General features: G+C 37.6%; 1 protein-coding gene across 29 annotated transcripts in view; it reads left to right on the top strand.

The window, feature by feature from the left end:
• Window positions 1-23,564, top strand: part of Ptprd (protein tyrosine phosphatase receptor type D) — a 2,079,748-nt gene that overhangs the window by 1,634,650 nt on the left and 421,534 nt on the right. The window contains exon 1 of one of the 29 annotated variants that reach the window (XM_063251019.1): window positions 573-678. The exons of the other annotated variants lie outside the window; for them this stretch is intronic. The gene's annotated coding sequence lies outside the window, so the exon portion shown is untranslated. Of the gene's footprint in view, window positions 1-572; window positions 679-23,564 lie in introns of those variants that run through there. 29 annotated transcript variants of the gene reach the window in all.

Raw genomic sequence — 23,564 nt, 5'->3', positions numbered from 1 at the left:
TCCTCCTCCCCTTATATGTTAAACAAAGAAAAACTATTCATTAGTTTCTCCTTTTCTCAGCTGGAGCAAATTTATTGAAATCAAATGAATTTAAGTCAGTAGCCAGAAGACCAGATTTAAATTATTAGCATGGGTACTCCCTCACTGCCTTCTTCAAAAATGGAACTAAATGCAACATCCATTAGGAAAGGACAGGTAAAATAGCTGTTGGTGTTTCCATAAGCTACTGACCGTGGCTGGGTATAAACTAGCATCTAGGAAGTGGCTGCATTTATAATGCCTGGGTTCTGGATCATATTCCCTTGCGAATAATTTCCATTTTATTTTGCGGTATCCCATTTGTGGAGCTGTCTTTTTACTTTTGGAATTAAGGGAACAACCTCTGTTCCCTTAGTATAGCAGGTGATCGGAGATCCCTTGCCAGGGGGAGATCATTTACTAAATTGCTCCGTGTACATCTGTTCAGAGCCAGCTTTGTTACCTCTGCTGGAGCTGGAGCTGTGGTGTGCTCTAAAGACCTACATATAAAGACCCGCCTGGGCAGCTGCTGGGCCATGGTAGAAGCTTCAGGAGGTGAGACCTGGTGGAAGGAAGTGACGTCACTGGGATGGGCCCTTGAAGGGTATTCTGGGTGAGGTCTTGGCCCCTTGTGTCTCTCTCTCTGGTGACTGCCCTCAGGTAAGTAAGCAGCTTTACCCCACCACATTCTTCCCTCTGTTATCTTCTACCTCACCATCCCCAAAAGCAATGGAGGCAAATGACTATGGACTAAAATCCCTGAAACCATGAGCCAAAATCACTCTGCCCTCTACACTTGTTTCGGATATTTTTTCACAGCAATAGAAAGCTGAGGGACTTACCCCCTCAATCTGTCTTACATGCATATGCAGTGTTGAATAGTGCTGCTTGAAGGAGCTGGTTTGAGGTTGTTTAAAAATGGACTATTTCAGTTTCCCCCCTCCCCTAACTCAAGAGATAACTTCAACGGATAATTTCCCATGGGCCTGATACTTGTACACATTTGTTAGTTCATTACCTACTGCGTCCCTGACCTTGACTGTTACCTCCTATCTGAGGTGTCTGTCAGGGAAGGGATAAAAAGCAGGCATTTGTGGCAGGTGTTCTCTGACTCCAAGCACCTTGAATTTTCTTTTTCCTTTCCTTTCCCTTTTGCTTTTGATTCTTTTTCATTACCTAGCGTTTGCATTTTACTATGAGCATTTGCAATGTCCTCTGAGTCAAAACACCTGGGTTGAAAGAGCTGCTCAGTTAATTTCCATCTGTGAAAAAGGCTTCTTTTCAACCCAGAGTTAGTTACTATGTGCATGCTTTCCTTCTCCCTCAGCTCTCACGCGTGGTGGTGGACAAATCCAGTTGACATTAACTATGCGGTTCCTTTATGTCTGCCCCTTCCTCTGCATCCTACTGTTGGTCCTGTGCCTCCCCTCTTTGCCATTTCAATTTCCTAGTAATAAAAACCTTTTGAATAAAAAGGGAGTACAGTGAAGTGGTTCAGCCAGGATAGTGTTACTGATGGAAAAGGAGAGGGGCGAGAAGCAAATGTGAGAGCAGGGAGATCTATTAGGAAGCTGCTTGCCCTGTACTGTAGTTGACAGGGGTGTCTTGAGCAGAGTGTAACAGAGGAAACACGAGTGCACCTGTGCAGTGCTTGAACGCTCCTGTGCCTCCCATTGTGGGCATGTGTCAGTGTTCACTAAATCCTCTGCCTTCACCAAAGTGAGAGTTGGCCTTGTCTGTATATTCCTTTCATTCTTTTTTTCCATTGTCCTTGTGTCTATAATTTGCATACCAGAACTTTACAAAGTTTTTAAGAATTATGTAAGTGGCATGAATTCTTTTTTGGTAACGTTTTGGCTCAATATTGTTTGTTAGATTTATCTTTTTGTATTTATCTACAATTTCTTCATGCTCACTGGAACCATTTCATTTGTATGAATGTTCTATAGTTATGCATTCTATTGAAAGTCAGTTCAGTTTTGTGTATTTATAGTGCCGTTGCTCTGTATATTCTTGTACATGTATTCTGGTACACATAAATACATGAACTGTTACATGCATCCAGAATGCAAATTATGAATCATAGAATGCACATTCTCAACTTCATTAGATAATGCCACACTGTTTTGGGGGTACTGTCACACATTTTCATGTATGAGAATCCCTCTCGTTCTATACCCTGTGAATACCCATAGTTGTTCAACTTTAATTCACTGTCAGCTGGAGTGCTGTACCATAGTCTTCCTGAGAGTTACTTGGGATTGCTTTCCCCGGTCATGGAATTGAGTACGTTTTCATAAAGTTACTGGCTGTTGGATTTCTTTTGTCCTGGGCCCATTTGTATGTTTTGTGTTTTTCTATTTGGTTTATTTCCCATCTCTCACTGATTTGTGGCATTCTTTATATTTTGGGTGGATGTGTTTTTTAAATATATCCTCACCCTGCATAGTCTGTTATTTTATCTTTACAGATCAACAGTTCATCAGTAGAAGTACCAAGTATGCCTGAGCCTCTCTGTGCCTGAACCCATTTGGCTTTTGATTAGGGTTCCACATTGAGGTGGCACCTTAGCAGATGCCTCCTATTCAATAAGAGGCACCTGGGTGACTTCTTCCACTGCAAAGGTGCCTCTTATCCTACTGCTACTGTTGATAGTAATTGAAGTGATTCAGCTCCACACTTGTTACAGTATGAATTTAGATACAAATATAGCTAGTTATTTTTATGAAAAGTAATGTAGATTGACCAAGTCCAGTAAACATGAAATTGGTGATAAAAGAACATTTTAAAATGTGAGACATTTCACTTGTACTAGATTAGAATGTGTCCCGTAAAGTTCAAAAGTTGTACCATACACTGCATCAATCCTTAAGTAAATTGTTCACTAAATACATTGAGTTTTTCAAAGGTAGATTGGAAGTAATAGGGTTTTCTTAGTCTGTTTTTGGTGATTTCATAAATTTTGCATTTGAAGATAATTATACTTATTTGAATGATTAAAAAGTAATCAATTTAGTTGTTTGGACCTACTCATGTAACTGTTTTTGTTAATTCTAGAGAGTGTGTGTGTATGTGTAGTACTAGGGATTAAACCTTAGTCTTTGCTCTGAGTTACATCACAGCTCTGTTTTGTTTTGTTTTTACCCTCCTTTAGTTTTTAATTTTGAAAAAGTCTTGCTAAGTTGCTAAATTTCCCAGACTGGGTTTTAATTTATGACCTTCCTGCTTCAGCCTCCCAGAGTGCTGGGAACATAAACATGTAATGTCATGCCTGGCTAAATAAAATATTTCCGCGCTAACATCAAGGATGTCACTTATATGAACTAAAAGATACTTGGCCACATTTTCCATCACAGCCAGGGATCCTCATAACCTCTCTTTGCTTTGGTAATTCAGCTGTCCTAAATCAATTTATAACGTGCCACAACAGCTGTGATTTACCACAAAGCTGCTATTAAGCTTTCTCAAGAGGACCTGTAAGAAAAGAAAAAAAATTCTGCCACCTTTGACATAAACAGTTTCATGATACAACTGAACTAGATTGATTAACTTTTCAAAGTTAGCAAAAATTAACTTTTAAATGGCCTTTGTAGCTATGGTTAAAGAATATTGTAAAAAGAACAAGGTATATCATAAGGTGTAAAATGCTCCAATTCTCGTATTTCTAGGTGGTATGTTACTTTCTAGATGGTAGACTCCCACAGGGCCACCAGCCATTGGGTTGACAGGTAACTGGAGGTTGGGGCAGCATAGCCTGGGTGCTTAGGGATTCAAATCATAGAAAGGCAGAAATAGTTGCTGAAATGGGGCAGAGCCATTGTGAGATCCTACTGGTGTCACGGTTTTTTCCTTCCCCTCCTCTTGTGCCATCCTGTGTTCACCTCCACAGTACTCTGTTCCATCAACTTTACAAGTTTTACATACCTGTCTATAAAAATTGATATTTCCAGGTGAATCTAAGATTTTATTCAATTAATATACATTGCTGACACCCTCTTTTAGACATTACTAGGTTAGAGAAAGGCACAAATTATACAAATTATACATGTATGCTGGGAGAAAATGAAAAGGTGAAACTTTTTTAAGATGAAAGGAGGCACGTGTTAACACCATCTTTAGTAGGAAATGAAAATGCGAGATGTATTGGCAAAACTACTCATCAAAAAAGCTTTGACTTCATAATACTGACATGCAAATGAGCTGGAAGCTGGATCCAAACTAGATGTGAGGATTGAACTGTTGATCACTTGTGAGAAAGTGGCACTATCATCCAGCTTCCCGTGGTCACTATGTGATAGAGGGTGCCCTGGTAATACATTCCTATACCAGTTACAGGAATGTAAGTTCTGGGCTTTAAAAAAATAACATGCTCACCATGATTTGGGTCTTCATAGTAGAAACCTTATCATAATTGAAATAAACATTTTGTTTTTGGATATATTTAAGATCATTAATGGATTCAGGAACTAAGCATCACTTTCTAGTTGTTAAAGAAAATATCTGTCTTTAGTTTGGTTGCCTGAGCCAAATCTCAAAAGTAAATAGTGCCTAACACCTATAAAATTAGAAGTGACTCAGTATTAAGCAAATTTCAATAATTGTTTTAGGTGACTTTATAGTAAATTAACTTTTCAGTATTTTTTGGTTGATTTTGGTTAAATAGTAAGTGCCAAATATTTTTGATTCACAAAACCAAGCTCATACTTTAAACAGGAACTAGTACAGTAATCTTTGAGTCCTTAATTTATGAATAATGCAGTGACCTTTTGCCATAGTAGTGTTAAAATCCTGGTCTCCTTTTTTCCATATTCTGGGTCAGTATCTGAGTTGCTACTAGTGGTGAACAGTGTCTTTGAGTTCCTCACATGCATATGGTAAACAGGCTCCTCATGCTCTGCTTGTCTGCTGTGATCCATCTGTAGCAATTAGAAATACAGTCTAAAGTACACACACACATGCAGTTAGATAATTTTGTATCTTTCATATCTTGACTAGAAGACACACTAGCCATCTATTTTAATTATTTTTATAACTTAAAATTTTTGTTTTGTTTTGAGACAAGGTCTCGCTATGTATTTTGGCTGGCCTTGAATTCACTATGAGGCCCATTCTTTAATTGATAGCAATCCTCCTGCCTTAGCCTCTCAAGTGCTGGGATTACAGGTGTGTAATTTATAATTTATTACAGGCTAGTACTTGTGTTCCTGTGCTTTGTGGATTTCTGTTTGTATATTCTTCATATTAACTATCATCTCAGATAACCTAGTTTCAATTTTTTTTTTATTTCACTAAACTTGAAGTCCTTCTCCTCCGTGCCCAACATTACCACCCTTTCTTTGTCCTCCATACCCTTATACAGTTTTAATGCGGTTTTGTGTTTTATCCTTTGTCCATTAAGCTAACTGACAATAATTCTGTTGTCCAACTCTGACTGGGAGAGCTGTTGCTGGTAGCCAGAACCTTGGATGAAAGTGTTTACTCTGCAACCAGAAGAGTTGGCAGGAGACAACGGTGAGGTGATAGAGAATTATTCCTTCTCCTGCATATGTGAATCCAAAACGTGGGTCATCAGAAGGCATTCAGGATTCTTACCGTGATGTGGGCAGAACCATGACTACCTGAATTAATTGAAAAGATTCTTATTCTCTTCTGTTTGTAGCTGAGTGTGCCATATAAATCAGTGTCCCCAGCCACTGTTTGATTTATTTTGCACAAATCAAAATTACAATACAGTTGGTCCTGAAAGTCTTGCATCTGTGATAGCCATTTCAGATTCATGTACAGTGGGGTTTCTTGTTGACTGATTAGCCCTTATCTCCTGCTTTTTATCATCTTCTTGTTTCAGTCTCTTAAATATGTACTCCCTCTTACCAAATTTCTTTCCTTTTGCATTTTTGTGTCTGTACACCAAACCTTCCTTTTTGGTGAGTTTCGGAGGACTCATCGCTTCTATTGAACGGCTTCCTAAGGAGCCCAGCTGTTCACTGTCAAGGGTTTTCTCTTTTATTAGTCTCAGAAGGCAGAACTGGCAGGGCGCAGCATGTTGGTATAAGATCCCAGCTGTTGTAATGGTGCTCTTAGAGTCCCCGCTCATTTGGAACTTGAAGAAAAATCCAGCCTTATCATAACAGTTGTTTCTCTTTGTTCATTTGTTTTTGAGGGGCTTTCAGTGCAACATAAAGGGATGCGGATATCTTTGAAGTAACTGTGTAGACATAGTATGGAGACAAAATGAAGTTATTTTTGCTCTTCGAACTTTGTAATAGAAATTTATAGTGAGATTAATACATGGCAAAAGATGGTAACTAATATGGATCTAGATGCATTTTCCCTGATGCACCTTTATTTGGCAAACAGCCTGAGCAGTTTTGGCCAAATTTATTCACCAATTTCAAAAGCAAGATAAAACCATTTCTCTGAGGCCTGCTGAAAAGTTTGACAAAAAGGAAAAGGGTTCATGCTGTTGTATGAAAAGAAAAATAAATGTAATGAAATCAGATTCTGCATAAAAGGAACTTGGCTTCTTTATGTTAAAGTTTGGGTCACTTCGGGTCACCTCTGCATGCTAGGAACTTGGAGATAGTTTGGTAAACTGACCAAATTGTTGAATAATGGAATCAAATGCTTTATGCAAAGAAAGTGTCTACTTTTTCCTTGTGAAAAATTGATGGACAAGAATGCACATAGTAGCATACATTTATGTTTAAGAAATATAACTTAGTTACGACGGGGAAGCTTGAGAGAAATACTTGGTTGGGACCGCAACATTACCCAGTTAAAAATAACCTTTCCAGGTCATGTAGTTTTGTTTGCTGCAGTGAAATAAGTTTATTTCAGCAGAATGAAGCCATTATTAGCTTGGCAGAGTCCACTTGTCGGAATTTTATGGAGCAGAACACCGTTTGGCTGAGAAATTCAATAAATACTGTAATGTGAGAGGAGTTAAACTCCAAGGGCTGCAGGGGCAGGGAGTGGGGGATTTGTTGCTAATTCATTGGTTTACAGCTCCAGTAAGAAAGCATTAGGATATATGATGGATTATCATTAGAGATCAGGTCCACAAACCTTGTGTGAATTACCAAGGCGGCAGAATGTGTGAGTGAAATAAAAACTTTAAGGTATATTAAGATCTATAGCACTGATGGGGCAGCATAAATACTGAAGTGTCTTGATGCTCAAGCTTTTTATTTTTCTTTTTTTTTTTTTTTTTTTTTTTTTTGAGGGTAATGTGTCTTCTTTACCTGCTGTCCTGAAGTATCTGGGATTTCTAGAGGAATGAAATACAGTTGAAAATCCTGTGACCACATAATCTAGTCATCAGACCAATACAGCAATTTAAAAATGGAACTGAGTAGTTTGTCATCTTAACAGTGTATGAAACCAAACAGTTGGCTCCTCGGTCGACAGTGGGCTTCACCTTGAGGATGTGAGTTGGAATAGCTGGTGCCATGTGGCTGAGGTCCTGCCTATGCCACAGTGTCACTTTTTGCAGTTTATAGAACTACAGCAAGACTCTGTTTCCTGATCTGTGAACTGGAGCTAAGTCATAGCTCTGTGGAGTCACCTGAAAATAAAATCAGAGTATGTACATAAAGTTTCAGCACACTACCTGCCTAGCACATAGCAAAATAAACATTGACAATTAATACTTCTTAGTTGAATATGAATAGAAAACATCAGTGATCTTAAGATATGTCAACACAGTTATTATTTATGTCCTTGTTATTCACTCTTGAACATTAATGCACACATATACTTTGTAAATATATAATTTTGTACTTATTTGTTCCCAGAATTTAAAATTTATTCCTTTATGAACATTTCTGCTCATTGTTATGATTTGTATGTCTTCATGAATTAATATTCTGATCTTGTTGATATCCTGTAATTTTCTTGACCTTCTTGGAGTGGGTTATTGGGTTCAAGACGGAGATTGAGTCTTAAGCATGGTAAGATCTAGTTAGATGGAAAAACTGTCTGAAGTTTACAGGAGAAAACTCACTTGAGGTAAAATGTTATTACTTACCTGTTTTGGATTACTGTGTTTTTCTGACAGTTTAGATTGTTGAATTTCATGCGAAGGAATCTAAAGTATTTGTTTTCATTTGTTTTGTGTTTTCCATGTATCTATGTTGTTTGAAGAGTCCCTTGATATGCATCTTTGAAAAAGATGAATTGAGCATGTTATAGCCATATTACTGAAAGCAAAATGAGATTGTACAATTTCAGGAGTAATAAATTTAGGAGCTCTATCAGCAACATGGCGATGGTAGTTAATAAGAATGTGTTATGTAAAATATGAGTCAATAGACAGCTTAACTTATGTTAGCTACTCCACTATATGTATATATAAATCACCATGTAGTGCATCATAAATGTAGGCTACTTTTCTTAAGTAAGACTAAATGAAAAGGGAAGAATTTTGCTGCAGAAAGCATATGTTTAACTGGTTTGTTGGAATGTCTGATCTGCTGACCATAGGTCTGACCTTGCTGGCTGATAAGGAATAGTAGTAAAGACCTTTTACCTTGTCAGAAGTTACTGGTGTCCTAGGACTCATTCTGTATCTCTTTTGGGAAAGGATGCTTGGTGCAGTGTGTAAGTAGTGTTTGCATCATTCACCCCACAGCCTGCCCTTCTCACATTCCTGTGCACATTCTGATTAAGGGTCACAGTGCTTTGCAAGTTATTTAATTAAAGTGCTGCCCTGGAGTTCATTATTGCAAAATATTAGCAGAGCATACCACGTGGCCTTTAAAATTTTAGAAATTGGTCACAAAACACGGAGATTTACTATTCCTTTATTTTATTGCTTTGATTGTTTCCTCATACTAATTACTTGCAGTCCCTCTTTGAAAACCTGCCTTGCATTCATGGTAAATATTTTCACATATCTTTTCTTTAGTAAAGAAGAGGGCTCCTGACCATACCACTCTTCTTTAAATTAATATGTTTATCTCCTAAAGGCATTTCTTTGGATCTGATAATTTTGACTCATACAGATTAAAGCAGACACTACACTACAGGCTTCAGAGAGCCTCTGAGCCTTCTAGAGGAATCCTCAAAGTCAATTAAAGAGGGTAACCTGACTCCTAAGATTCATTAGATAGAAAATATATTTCTTGACAGCTGATTGCCAGCTACTGACAGTAAATCAGATCTCTTGTGCCATCCCTTGTCTGAAGGCACACCACAGCAAAGCATTTTGTCAGTCATAAACTGAAGAAACTATCAGAGCCTGCAAAGAAATGATTGGGTAGATCAGAGCCAACTATCCCCCATCTTACAATCGACTTCTACTTGTAATTACAGTTAAACCTAAGGAGAAGATTTCTTCAGAGTGTAATGGCTCCCCTGGGCATCTTTCACTGGAGCTTGTTAATTTATATGTACAATATCTGACCACAGCTGATCAATAACAAGGCTGTGGTGTGCAGAAGCAAGTGCCAGAGATCCTGTCAGCTGCCGTACCTCTGCAACAGACATGGATCTCTGTCCAGGCTTATTTTTTGGCACAGTCTCTGTCCTTTCGGGGCACCTGTCAACTGAGATGTGGGTATACGTGTTTGTGTTTTCCTATGTCAGGCTTCTTGGGGATACAGTATTCTTGGCCTTGAAGATCATGTATAGTAATTAATGTTTATCAGACCTTGACCAAAATTTATATTTTATTCTGGAGACTCATAGAGCCTGAGAGTCTGAGTATCTATGTGACCCAGAGATTGCTTCTGATACCTCATAGTCATTAAAAACCTGGGCATTTTTCTTGGGATTTCTCTGACAATGTCCTTCCTAGTTGGAAAGATTAATACTGTCAGTGTCTCAGGACATTAGTTTAAACCCCTGTAGGAGGCTGCTTACTAGATTATAAGCAGAAATATAGCAATAATGTTGTAGTTCTTTACTATGCTTTCTACTGTACCCAGCACTGGGTTGCACTCAGAGTTGATTTATAGAAAGTAGTTTTACATCTTTGTACTTTTACCAAGGGAAAAGGATGAACTTGTAACATTCCCTACAGTTAGCCAATGAGACTCTCTTGAGTACATGGTATAATTCTGTGCAATAAAATATGGTTAGAATTTTCACTGAATACCAAGTAGTATTATACTTTATAATTTTATGTTGATGATTATGATCAATTTAGAGCAGTTTTCTTTGCATTTATTTGAAAGGTGCTATTCTTAGTTTTTCCCCAGAAGGGAGATATTTTATAAATATTCCAAGAGCTGGAAGAATATGACTTTAAATATTTGCCTCCTCTTTCCTCCCATTGGCCTTTTGATGTGGTTCTGTATGGTAAGATAAAGAGTGTACGTTTAGTACTAGTAATTATTCAGTTCACCTGATTACTATAATAAAAATCCAGTGAATCCAGCTAATAAAAAAAATAGAGTCTTTGTAAAGCAAATAGTTTTTTGTAGATAATACTCTTCAGGATCAAAAAAAAAAAAAAAAAAAAAAACCATCAACATAACGTGTGAGCAGATACGCCTTCTCAGGCTCGGCTGAGTGCAGCAGTTGCAAAGCCACAGGATTCAGCTGAGTTTGTGGAACAGCAGCCTGAGGCGTAAAAGCTCCTTTGCTGTGCTGATTAAAGGAGAAGCTTGGGATGATGGAGAGGACAGTGACATGTCTGGCTGTGCGTGTGTGTGTGTGTGTGTGTGTGTGTTGGAGAGAGAAGTGAGAGACAAAAATGAATTAGAGTGCAAATAATCAGGCTGGCTTTCCTAATATTGTGTGTAGTTGTAATAATGTTTTATACTCTGGTGGTAAATATTATCCCTAATAATTTCAACAGATGAAATAGGGGAAAAGACTCCACTGGGAATCTATACTACATTTTACTCCCCCCCCCCCGCCCCTCTCCAGCGTAACGATTTACACTGAAATATTATGAGGTTGGAAGGGGGAAAATAACTGCGAGGGATGAAGGCAGGGTTGAGGAAGACCCACGGTGGCCTTCGGTAATGGGTGGAGTGTTTCCAAAAAGAAAAGAGATAGAAAATGTATAAACAGAAAAGAGAGAATGCATTAAAATTGCTTCCCTTTGTATTTCACTTAACTGGTCCTTAGTCGTTTTTCACAGTTTTGGTCAGTGATTGGTGTGTTTCCTGTCACTGCCTTATCAGAAGGTGAGGAGAATGTCTCAGAATATAAGAGTGACTGAACTATATCGGCCAAACTCAACAAGGCACTTGAGGTCTAAGAGAAATCAAAGAAGAAAATGTGTCATAAGAAAAAATAAGGTGGTGGCAGTTATCTCCAGCTTTAAGGATGGAACCATTTTATTTCTAATTTGGGTTTGAGGTAGACACAGTGTTACAGATTATACTTCAGATAGACTGGTCTAACCTGTGGCTGTTATGCTACCCTAAAATTAAAATACATGGATAGCGTAGAGACATCCTTATACATCAAAAGTGGCATAAACCTTTCAAGGAGAGAGATTTGTCATAGAGCGATACAATAAGGCTTTCAACTTGAGGTCCCAGATCTGAATTACTTCTGAGAAAACAAGTAACCAAATCTGAGACGTTATCTTGCATTTTAAAACATTGCTCTGGAAGACTCTCTGTGGATAGAGCAGTATCTTAGCATGAGCACAAGATCTCATTCCTCTGTTGTGTTAAGGATGTTTGTCATTGTATGTTGTGGAAAAAATTTAATGTGAAATGAAGGATTAAAAATGGTATTTATTCTGTTTGAATCTAATTGTTAAAATACCATAGGACCATATCTTTGGCAAAATGTACAAACTCAAAACTGAAAAAAGAATTTTAAGAAACTTGGTAAGATTATTCCTTACCACTAACTATACTGCTGGTGTTTATAGATATATAATTTGTCTAAGATTGACAGGTTTAGATTGACTTGCAAAAATTAATGTATGACTTGCAGTGGAAAAATATTCTTGGGATATATTTAGATATATTAAAACAAAAAAGCCCTAGTTACAAAGTCTTTCCCACTTTAGGAAATTTCTTTTGAGAGAAAACAAAATTAATTTTATTTTTCTTCACACATTTGGTAAAGAAGCATATCAATGACTTGCAAGGTTATATAAAAAATACCTTGCTGTTAATTACTATCATTCACCTAAGTCACTTTCTCTTTAATGTTTGCTTTCTCTTAGAAGGAAATATAATGGAGGCCAAATGCTTGGTGATGTCTCTGTTGAATTTTATTCTTAAGCATTCTAAGTTAAGAAAAGTTTTATCCCTTAAATTATTATTTAAATTATTTTTAATAAACGAATGCCTCAAATTGCAATTTAACCCCATTTCTAAATTGAACCCCATCCATCTTGTGTTTTGTGAACATCATAAATACTACTGCTGGAAAACCTTACAAAGCGACTTGGATCATTCATCCTTAAGCATTTATTTTCTGTAGTCAAAATGTTAATGTTGAGAGCATTCCATTATACCATGGCAAAATGAGTCTTACAGAAGTTCATGGCTCCTTCATGATGCCATCCTACTATTTCACTGCCCTATAAATCAAGGTTCTTTCTTCTAGTCTTCCAACCTTGGCTCTATCAATATTTCTAGTTAGCAGATTATGACTACTAATCCTGATGTGTCAACTTCATTGCCCTGAGAAACGCTCAGCAGATTAGTAGTGCATGCTCCTAGGTGTGTCTGACTGAGTTGTTGGAGGTGGCCTTGGGTGCTGTATGGAGTCTTCACCTGTTTTTCTCTGGCTTTATTCCCCTGATCTGCTCGATGGTCACTGTGAACAAAGCGAGTTTGTTTTTTTTTTTTTTTTTTTTTTTGGCTTTTTCCTTTTTTACCGGTACCAGGGATCGAACTCATGACTGCCTGCTTGCAAGGCAGGCGCTTATGCCGCTGAGCTAAATCCCCAGCCCGCGAGTTTGTTTTGCTTAGCTATGTCCACCATGTTTCCACCTTGGAACCAGCTGACTGGAGACTGAATTCTCTAAAAGTAAACCTTAACTCCTTTAAACTGTGTATCAAGTATTTTGTCCCACAGTGGCAAAGATGATTAATACTGAGAATTGGAGCCAGAAGTGAAATCATTGTTGTGACTGGATCTGTCATGTGGTTTAGAAGCTTTTGGAACTGATCTGTGGAGGAGATTGGAAAGGTTTGAAGATGTGGACCAGAGAAACCCGTGGGTGCTGTAAAAAGAGCTTGATGGCTGATTCTGTTTAAAGCTCGGATGACCAGGCTTCTGTCAGGAATGGGAGAAGTGAAGACTAAGCTCTTAAAGTTTCAATTGGGAACAGGGACTCCTTTAGCATTTGAACTAGTGGCAATATTGCTACATCCTGGCAGGAAATTTGTCTACATTTTTCTCATATCTGAAGACTTTGCAGGAGACTAAGGATTGTAGTCTATCTACTCTGGCAGAGAAAATTTCATGCTCAGTATAGGTACTGCTGCCTGCTCTTAGACAGAGTTATGATGGTAATCAGTGGCAAAAGAGAAAACAATATAAAAACTTACATTTTGGCCCCATAGAAACCAGGTGTGAAGTTGGGGCAAACTCGGTATCTCTACTAAGAGATTAGCAACATTAGAAAGAAATCAAGTATTTTTTACAGGGATAAGAAGAAGGATGAGCATCTCAGGAATCAGAAAGAACTCACCCACAGCATACTCAAGGGTACAAAGACGTAAACTTCACTTTGAGAAGAGATTACTTTGGGTGCCTGTTCATGGAAGGCTTCTGAGGAACTTGGTTCTCTGGAATTCCTTTTACTCTGCTCAGTTTTATAGGTGCTCAGGCTGCTGCATCTGAGAGGGTCTGGTTAGTACTTTAGCTATTAACTGACCTGGGTGTCATCTATACCTGGTCCTGATTTTGCTGGCAAGCAGAATGTGAGAGGAAGATTTGGGAAGTTAGGCAAGGAGCTCCAGAAAGGGCAGTGTGTGAAGCCGTGGGAATGAGTCCGAAGGTGCATTGGAGACTTCAGGAAGTTGGTGACACCAGGAATCTGGAGTGCCAGCTGAGAAATATTGCAGTCTTTGTGTGGAACTGGCCCAAGAGAGAGGACTTGTGTGGTGCAGAGGACTTGTATGGCAAGGCCATAGGGATGAGGCCACCCTTACTTTGGAGCTCACAGTTTACCAGCCTGTGCTCAGGTGTTGGATATGGAGCTCCAGGACATAATGTTTATTGTTTTTCAGTATTGGTGTGATTTGATTCTTTTCTTTCTCCTTTCTCTATGTTGGAATAGGAATGTTTACTGTTTGCCACTATAAGGTGAGATTATGTCACTTGATTTTATTTTCTAGAAGTTCACAGATAGTTTACCTATCTGAATTTTTTGACTCTCAGGAAAGACTTGGACTTGGTCTTTTGAAAAAGACTGGGACTGTTGAGACTTTGGGAAAGAAATTACTGTATTTTCAATTGTGCATAGGATAATTATGGTAGGCAGAATTATGAACTTGCTGTTGTCTTCATATTTATTATTATTATTATTATTATTATTATTATTGGTACCAGGGATTAAACTCATGACCTTCCACATGCCAGGCAGGCTCTTGTGCCGCTGAGCTAAATCTCCAGCCCTCTGTTGTCTTCATTTTGAGATAAAATTTGGTGTAAGGGTATGTGTTTTGGTATCACGAGGGGTAAATTGTGACTCTTAATCCTGGATGATGTTTCAGCTTCATTGGGTTAACAGATGTCTAGCAGGTTAGTGTAGCATGCTTTGGGGGATGTCGCGGTGGCTCAGGGAAGCTTGACCTTGGGTATTATTTATGGTCACTTGTTTCTTCCACTGTGGTGCGATTCCTCTGCTCTCCTTCCCAGTCACCATGAACCAAGCAGCTTGGCTGTGCCACACTCTTGCATCATAATGCACCTGCCTTGGAACCAGCTGACTATTGGTTGAATTTCCCCCAACTGTGAGCTCAGTTCACCTTTTTCCCCCTAAATTGTGAATGTCAAGTGTTTTGTAGCCACATAAAATTTGACTAACAGACAAGCCATGGAAATTATATAATGATCTCTGTGAATATTTGTTGTGTGATTTCCTGACTCAAAAGTAAAAACAAAAACAAAAGAAAACACCCCCCAACACCCAAATCTTTATTTCTTTGTGTTTTATCTCTTAATATTCAGCACCTTAAGCATTTTCTAATTCAGGCTCTATGACTTTACCTACTGTCATGCATGGCCTGGGAGTTGCCCAGCCTAAATGAAACACCTTATTATTTCTGCAAATGATAGTTTGTATCACTGCAATCTTCCTTTACCTTCACCATGTTTCCGATCTTAAAGTTAGTGGTTTATAACTGAGAACAGCATGTAGTTTATGCCTTTCTCATTTTACCTCCTAACCCCAAATATTCCACACCTGTTACCAATGGTGTCTCCCCTAATTGGCCTTTCCAAGTATGTGGCTGTCCTCTACATATTGTTTGAGGGTTTGAAGATATCCATCCTTGTTCTTTTCATTCTATAGTAAAAAGTCTATTTCTGTGTCCCCAATCTTCCCGCCTCAGGAAACATGAAAGCTTAGGGAGCATTTTAATTAAATGTTGCCCAAGGCTGTTCCTCTTGCTGAGAAAGTAAACAAAGCTTAAACAGGCCCTATCACAAGATTCTGGCCCTAAAAGTTGTTTTTAAAAATTACTCTTCACCCTGTATTGTTTGCTTTGAAGTTTTAGAGACTTTTCTTCCAGTTATATATTTTAAATACAAAATAGTTGAGTAGAAGTTTCTTCCAAAGGATTTTCAAGTGCTTTGTTTAAAATATGACGGGGCAACTAGCGAAGATTTGCAGATTATGACTTGGCTGTGACTTCTATCAAGCATTGCTCCTCTTCATTCCTCAGCTAGTATTCAGGGTGATGTGGGAATCATCCTTTTAGGTTTGCTGTATATCCAACTGAAAATACACCATTGTATATGAAATATCCCTGTAATCAACAACTGAGTTATTACTTATCTCTAATGTATTATTCATTGTGTTTATATATGCATGTTGATTAAGTTTGTATGATATTGCATTTATGTTGATCCTTCACATGGTCCCTAAGGCTCTCTGATGTTTCTTCAGTTTCATCTTTTCTTGAGTTAACTCCATCGTGGTCTCTAATCTTCAGCCATTCTGAAAGCACTGTGGTTTTGCAGATTTGGGGATTTTGTATATAGTGTTTATATCATTTTTTAAAAAAGATTAGTACATGTTCATGATTGCTTTTATGATACACAAGTTTAAAAAAGATTTCCCAAAATTGAAGAAAAATCAATTGATTTTAATAGCTGACAATTTAACTAATTTATAGGTAATGTAAATTTATTCTGTGTGTCCCAACTTTATTATCTCCATTTTACAAATAAAAAAAAATACTTGAGGTGTTTACAAGCTTGTCCAAATTGAGGGAATAGGATCTGTGGTGCAGTGACAGCCCCCTTACTAGGAGTGGGGATAATAGATTCCCTGACCGTCCCCTCCCTTTAACGGTCTTGCTCTTGGGGTAGGAGTGGAGGAGGGAGGAGGGAGAAGAGGCCAGTAGAAAGGCTTCCCAGCCTCATTACCTCTGTGTTGAGCGTTCCTGAATGAATAAGCTGTGCACCACAGCCAAAGGAGGAAAGAGAGCTCTAGATAGTGGGAACAGCATCTGCAAATGTGAAGGGAAATATTTTGTGTATTTGAAATCATAACTTCTGTATTCGGAAGTATGGTTATTGTGAGAGAGAATAGATTTGTTAGAAAAGTAGTCAAGAGTTCAATTATGAACTCAATTTCTAAATCAGTGGTGAAACCTTGAGCTTGAGGAATTCAATGCAGTGTTTTAAGCAAGTGATTTATGTGATAACATTTGGATTCTGAAAAGTTATTATGACTTCAAATTGACCAGTTTATTCTCCTACCTGAAGCAGGCCATGACACAGGCAGGAAACACAAAGCAGTGGTTCTTAAGATAATTGACATCAGGCCGCAAAGGACAGTGCTACCTGAGGGACAAGAAATTGGCCAGTAGGTTCCCTGGTTGACCCAGCTTCCTACCTAGAGAGCATTTCTAGGGTAGCAAGTGGAGAGGAGCTGAATTTAAACCTGGCAGACTCCCTGAGCTGGGAGGCAGGCTGAGAGGGTAGAAACACAGGCAGGGAGTTGGTACAGCCATAGTACTGGGGGAGGGAGAGCTGTGCAGAAGGAATATTGGAGACTGCCAGCAGCTTCCCCTTTGAGCATTCAGCAGACTGCTGGCCAAATAAATGCATAGGAAGAAAACCACCCAAGGCTGGGGCAGGAACCACTTGAAAGGATTAAAGGAAACAATCAGTTGAGTATGCAGAGTGCTGGGAATAATGATTGTTCCTATCCATCAGAGAAGGCTCTGTAATTCATGGGGCATCTGGTACAGCGTTTAGTAAAAGTGTGCCTGCAGTGGAAAGCTGACTCTACCCTCAATTCTGACTAAAACGCTTTAAAATTTTCTGTATGATATACTAAATTCAAACTAAAAAACCTTGGAAGTAACATCTAAAGGGATGAAATGTTTGTCTGGATTCTTAACCGGATGTCAGAACAGAAAAGTAAGGAAATACATATACTATCTGTAGGAATTTGAAAGCGTACAACACCGTCAAAGTAAAGGTGACTGGATCTGACATTCTGTGAAAGATCGTGAGGCATAAAGAAACAGAAAACATGTAATACCTATAGTTCTGAGAAAAAACAGTCATTGGAACCTGACTCAGACTAGAAAGATAATATTCAACAAGAATGCTAGAACAAGTTCCTGTGGCCCTTTTTGATAAATAAGCAGTGACGTGTAAATATGATAAAGGATTCAGATTAGATTTCTTAAAACTGTATTATCTGAGATGAAAAGTAGACTGGGGGGATTAACAACTGACAAGCTGTACAGAAGGAAAGATTATTGAGTCCCAAATCAGAACAGTGTCAGTTATCTTAGAAAATGCACTATGAAAAGAGTGCAAAGAAAATTTGGTCTCAATTTTCTTTTTATTTTCCCACAGGAAGGAATAAGTAATACTTTTTTAGTGGCTGCTAGTTCTTAAGAATCTGATAGTTCCTAATATTGATGGGTTGATGAGTAGCCCGTTTATTTCATTTATGATCTCCAATGTTGCTTAGTTTAGTAAACTGAGATCCTGAGGGGCTCTGGATTGGACTGATTTATAAATTGATGCTAGGAAATGACTGATGTTTGACGTGGAATTTTTCAGCTATACCCAGATCACAATTCTGGGTGCTAATTTTATCAAATAAAAGTTAAAAGCTTGTTCTTGAACTGCTGTGTGCATATGTATGCGTGCAACTGAGGGACTCTGTTCTAATTGATTATTCTATATATATTTTTCAGTTTGAAATTTTGAGTAATGTTTGTTTATGAATAAAAGAAATATTCAAGGGCTGGGGGTATAGCTCAGTGGTAGAGCCCTTGACTGGTATGTTTCAGATCGTGGGTTCAGTCCTAGCACAGCAAAAACAAAGCAACAAACCCCTTACCCAATCTCTATCCCGCCCCAACAAATCTCTAAGTGACCAATCAGGATCAAGATTTAAATCAGAAATTAGGGAGGCCTTAAGTCCTACTGAATATTTAAGTGTATGCATCACCTTCTCAACCTGATTTAAACTTATAACCTGTCACGTGGGTAAAAGCTAGTTTTCATGTTTTACTGTTGTTGCTACATTAATAAACACTTCTTGATTGTAAATTCTAAAAATATCAGTGTTGGCCTTTAGCATTGTATGTGTACACACACTTATGCATCTCAGTTTTCTTGTACTATAAGAAAAATTGCAGATAACTTGGGAAAATATTAATGACATAGAGATTACATAAATTAATGTGTATAGTTGAAATGGAAAAATTTTTTAAATGAAGCTTTTTATTAAAGGAAGTAAACAGTGAGTTTTTATTCAAATCAGCGGTGGACAGGAGGCAGAATAGGATCAGATTTATGTGTATTAATTTCACAATTAAAAATAAAACAAATGTGACAAGAGAATTCTTTTTTTTTTTTAAAAGAAAATAATGAAAAGGCAGAACATCGGTGAGGAATGTTGTTCCTTCTAACATCAGTATTCATCCAGGAGACCTATTTCCTTTCATAATTAAGGCTAATTTCTGGAAAGAACCCTGTTTCACTACAGTTAGTATTGAAATGAGGGATGAGAGACACATTTTTCTTTTACTTATTGTATTAGATTTTGGGCCGTTTTCCACCACTTTGGAATGGAAGGGAAATCCATCCACATGACTAAAAGAGTGTTTAGTGTCTATCCTCTAAGCCAAGCTGTATACCCTGTGGATGTTCAATAAATATTGATTGATGATATTATGCATCCAAAGCACTCTCAGGTTAGAACTCAAAAGTGAGTGCTTAACATTCTCACCCAGATGTAATTACACTTTTGCAGTTTCTATGTAGTTCTCAGTATTGTTTACAAAACTGTAGCATTTGGAGGAAACTAAACAAAGGCATATAAATAGTGGACGAGTAAGTACAGAGATTCCAAATGAACTCCAATAAATACTAAATGCAGAAATGTTTTGCAATACAATGCCTAGTAAACATTGTAACATAAATATTTGTCATCTTTATTAATTTCCTTCAATGTTGGACTTACAATATTTTATCTATAATAAGCTTTCCATGGTTGATTCATAAATCATTGATAAAAGATGGCATTATACTAACAGTAAAAACTAGATGAATTCATTTGGGACAAATATTTTCTTATAACTTCTGCCATTTACACAAACACCCTTGAAACATGAGCATACAGAATAATATAATAAGAACCCTCTGCTATTAGTCAGTTTATTACCTTTTGGAATCTATTCAGCAACTGCATTTTTGAGTATCAGGTTTCTTATATCTTAAAAGAAGAGCTAGATTATTTTATCTAAAACATTATTGCAGGTTGTGAATTTCATGTGTGTTATTCTTTAAGGAGATTTAGTTTATATCTTCATGTGTTCTTTATTAGGGAAAATTATTAGGAAAAACGGTGATAACAGTAGTTTTCTGTATTATTGATTAAAAACTTAATTAAATTTTACACTTTAAACTGGATGCTTGCTGTTTTATAGTTGAAAATTTTTTAGATACGAATTGAAGCCATATAGTAATAACTTTTTTCCTTTAGCCCTTATATCTGTTTAAGAAATTTGTGAAATATTTTCTTTACTTTTGACCTTCATTTTATAGTAGCAATTTATATTCCTTGGTGAAAATACTTAAGGAGTAAAACTTGCTCTTGAATTCCATCATTGCTATCTTTAATTATATTTAGGATCTTTTCATGTGCATGGGAAATACATATACAGTAATGGGCCTTTTTCTCTTTTTTCCAGTAACTCAAATAAAACAATACTGTGCGTAGCATTCAATGTAGTTTATATGTTGGAGTCATTTGGGAAGCTTTAAAAATACACTGGTGCTTGCAACTCAACTTCAGATATTCTGACTTAATTGATATTGGATGTGGCTTCAGGGTTGGAATTAAAAGCAAAAGCATAAACAAAATCTCCTCCAGTGAACCTAATGTGTTTGGCTAGATTTGAGATCCCTAACAAAGTTTTTACGTTGCGTACCTTAACTTACAATAAATGACAACCCTTCCATGAATAAATTGACACCATATGCACATTAAAGTCATACAGATACTTAAAATGTTTTTCAATGTATATGTATAATAATTGTACGTTTATTTTGAGATTCTTATGGGAATTATCTGTGCATAGACTCCTACAAGGGTAAATATTACTTCAAACAATAAAGGACATATTTTACTGAAGCCCCTCATGTATAAGATTTAGACTTCAGGATATACTTGCTTGCTTTCTTTTTTTTCTTAAATCTAGGGTGAGACATATAGCACACAACAATTGAAGTAGCTGAATATTGCCTTTCTCCATTTCCATGCCAGAGCAAGAAAACTTTGGATATAATCAGCCCCCAATCCTGAGCTTTTCCAGTGTCTTTTTCCCCCATCAGGATTAGCATTGCCTCTTTGTAGTTTTGAATCTTTTCCTTTCATTCTCAGGGGAATTTTGGAAATCATACTGCTTAAAATATTTGTGTTTAGATGAAGGCTCTTGTGTTACTCTGTTTAATATCAATATCATACAGCTGAAAAATAATATTCCAGGGTTTAAGGGGAATAGCTTATTCTCAGCTTTTCTTCTGCTTACCGTGGCATATTCTTACTATAAATAGTACTACCCAGCTACTACTGTGTAATAAATTCCTCCAGGTTTAACAACTTAAACCATTTATTGTTTTATGGTTTTTGTTAATCAGCAATATGGGGGAAGCTTGGGATATTAGCTCTGCATTAGGATATATTATGAGGGTATGTAGTCATGTCAAGGTTGTACCGGGGAATGTCAGCTCTAAGGCTCACTCATGATGACTGGGTGGACTGATCATATCACTTGTAAGCTTGGTTACCAGCAGGCATTGACTTCTCATCACCTGTGGTGGGATGTTCACAGCCTGCTTGAGGAGGCAACCAAACACAGAGAGACAGGAAGGAAGAGGAAGAGGAGGAGGGGAAAAGGGGAGGAGAAAATAGAAGATTGGAAGGAGGAGGATAGAAGGGGAGAGCATGAACTTACATTCAGCTTCAGAGTGACACTCTTCATAACCTGTGTTTTTGCAAGTGTCATTCCGTTACCTCTGCATCACCTGTTCGCATCACCTGTCTGCTTCCCACTCAAGTGGAGTAGAATTGCACACTCCACCTCTAGGGAGAGTGTCCAGTGATTTATGGATGTGATCTTAAGCCAGCATTCATGGGCTTAAACAATATTTAGCATTTAGCAGTGGCAAAATTAATAATTTTAGCTTCATTTCCTGGACCTAAAACTAAACTAAATACTTATTGTATTAAAAAATGTAACAAAACTAATGTTCTAAAATTAGAGATTGCCTAATTTAAAAACAGAAGATGATATTGGCATCAAAATTTTAATCTCTGTCTTCTCATGTCCAAGCATGAGAGTCTGTATATTCTTCCCATCTCCACCAAAGAGCCTGTTATTTTGAGTATTCTATAATGACCTGAGTTTTAGCATCAGATTCATGATCCTTCAAATCTTAATGCTTAAATTCCAGATGTTTTTAGTCTCTAAACTGTCAGGGTGTTCCTGAGAACATAAGGTAAATGCCTCGAAGCAAAACAATAATAATGTGCTTTTAATGAAGAGGACCTTCTATACTGCTGAAATCTGAGTCAAGAGTTTACCTAAATTGCAATAGCCTTTGCATACTACCCTGTATAATGAAACATACGGCTCCCTTCCCAGTGAAATATGCAGGGTAGTAAGAAGCATATGCTTTACATGTGTATCGTATCTAATGCAATGCCATATGTGGAACCACCATAGGAGACTAAAGCTGACCTTCAGTCCTGAAATAATTAGTGATAGAGTATCCTTAATTTGGCTTAAGCACTGCAAATGGCTTCACATTTTCACGTAATTAACACTCTTTTCACTTTTAATATTTGCATTTCATTAGTAAGAAGCAATCTTCCAATAATTTTAATGATTATTTGAAAGGGTGTTATTGAGAAAGCATTAGGTTTTCTGAAAATAAATTACATGGGAAGAATGGTTTGGCCTTGAATGTTCCACATTTAGTGAGGTAATGAGAAGGAATTTTAGAATGGAAAATGCATTTGTGTCTTTTTATGAGGTACATATGGTTACCTGTCTTTGAGCATATGGTCTCATTTTTAATTTTTCTTTTGATACAAGAGTGTGGTAACTTATCACTTTCTAAAAGAAGGCTGCCCTCAAAAATAACAAAATTCTGAAAAATGTTTGTGCGAATTGTGTTCTTCTGAAATGCTTCTTTCACTCAGGTGTGCTTTGTCTTTCCTTTGTTTCATAAGAAAAAATATTCACAGCACAGCGTTATAGCATTATATATGATATATATGTTCTGTGCAGTATATGTTACAATATTGTTAATACATAATTATCGCTGTTCTCATTTATTGCCAGCACCCTGTAATTTGATTGTGGGACAGTCTCTTCTGTTTGCCCCTAAGTTAAAATGGAAGCCTTTTTCTTTATATTTTACCTAGTTTGAAGTCATGTTTGGCAGACTCTCTTGGAACCCTGACTGGAGTTCACTGCCAAACGTGCATTTATGATTCAGCAGAGCACCTGCGCACACCTGAGTCCTCAGGCTGGTTCTCCATCGGGGTTGCTGCTTCTAGGCCCGGGGTGAGCATTTCAGAGTCTTGCCACAGAGCACCTCTGTTTTCTGCACTGACGGGAGGGGCGCAAGGTAAGCCGGAGGGACCCTTATTTCATGTCATTCTGCACTTTTTCTTGCCACTGGGAGGCAGGCTTTTGAGAGGGAGGCTTTGAATTGGATCACTTGTCTATATAGCTGTATCTCTGGGCACCATAAACATTTCTTCCTGCCGTAAAGAGAGACATTTTTCCTCTGGGTTAACTGGAACTGAGGAGGTGAAGAAAGTGCTTTTAATTTCAAGGGTCAGAAGTTGGGAGAAAAACCATAAATATTTCCTTTTCTGAGCACTTATCATGTGTAGCAGGCCA

Source organism: Cavia porcellus, unplaced genomic scaffold (assembly GCF_034190915.1).
Source record: "Cavia porcellus strain 051 isolate PalLab524CR breed Dunkin Hartley unplaced genomic scaffold, mCavPor4.1 scaffold_1, whole genome shotgun sequence".
NCBI lineage: Eukaryota > Metazoa > Chordata > Mammalia > Rodentia > Caviidae > Cavia > Cavia porcellus.
Note: the sequence above shows the minus strand (reverse complement) of the source record. Positions and strands in the feature narration are given on the sequence as shown.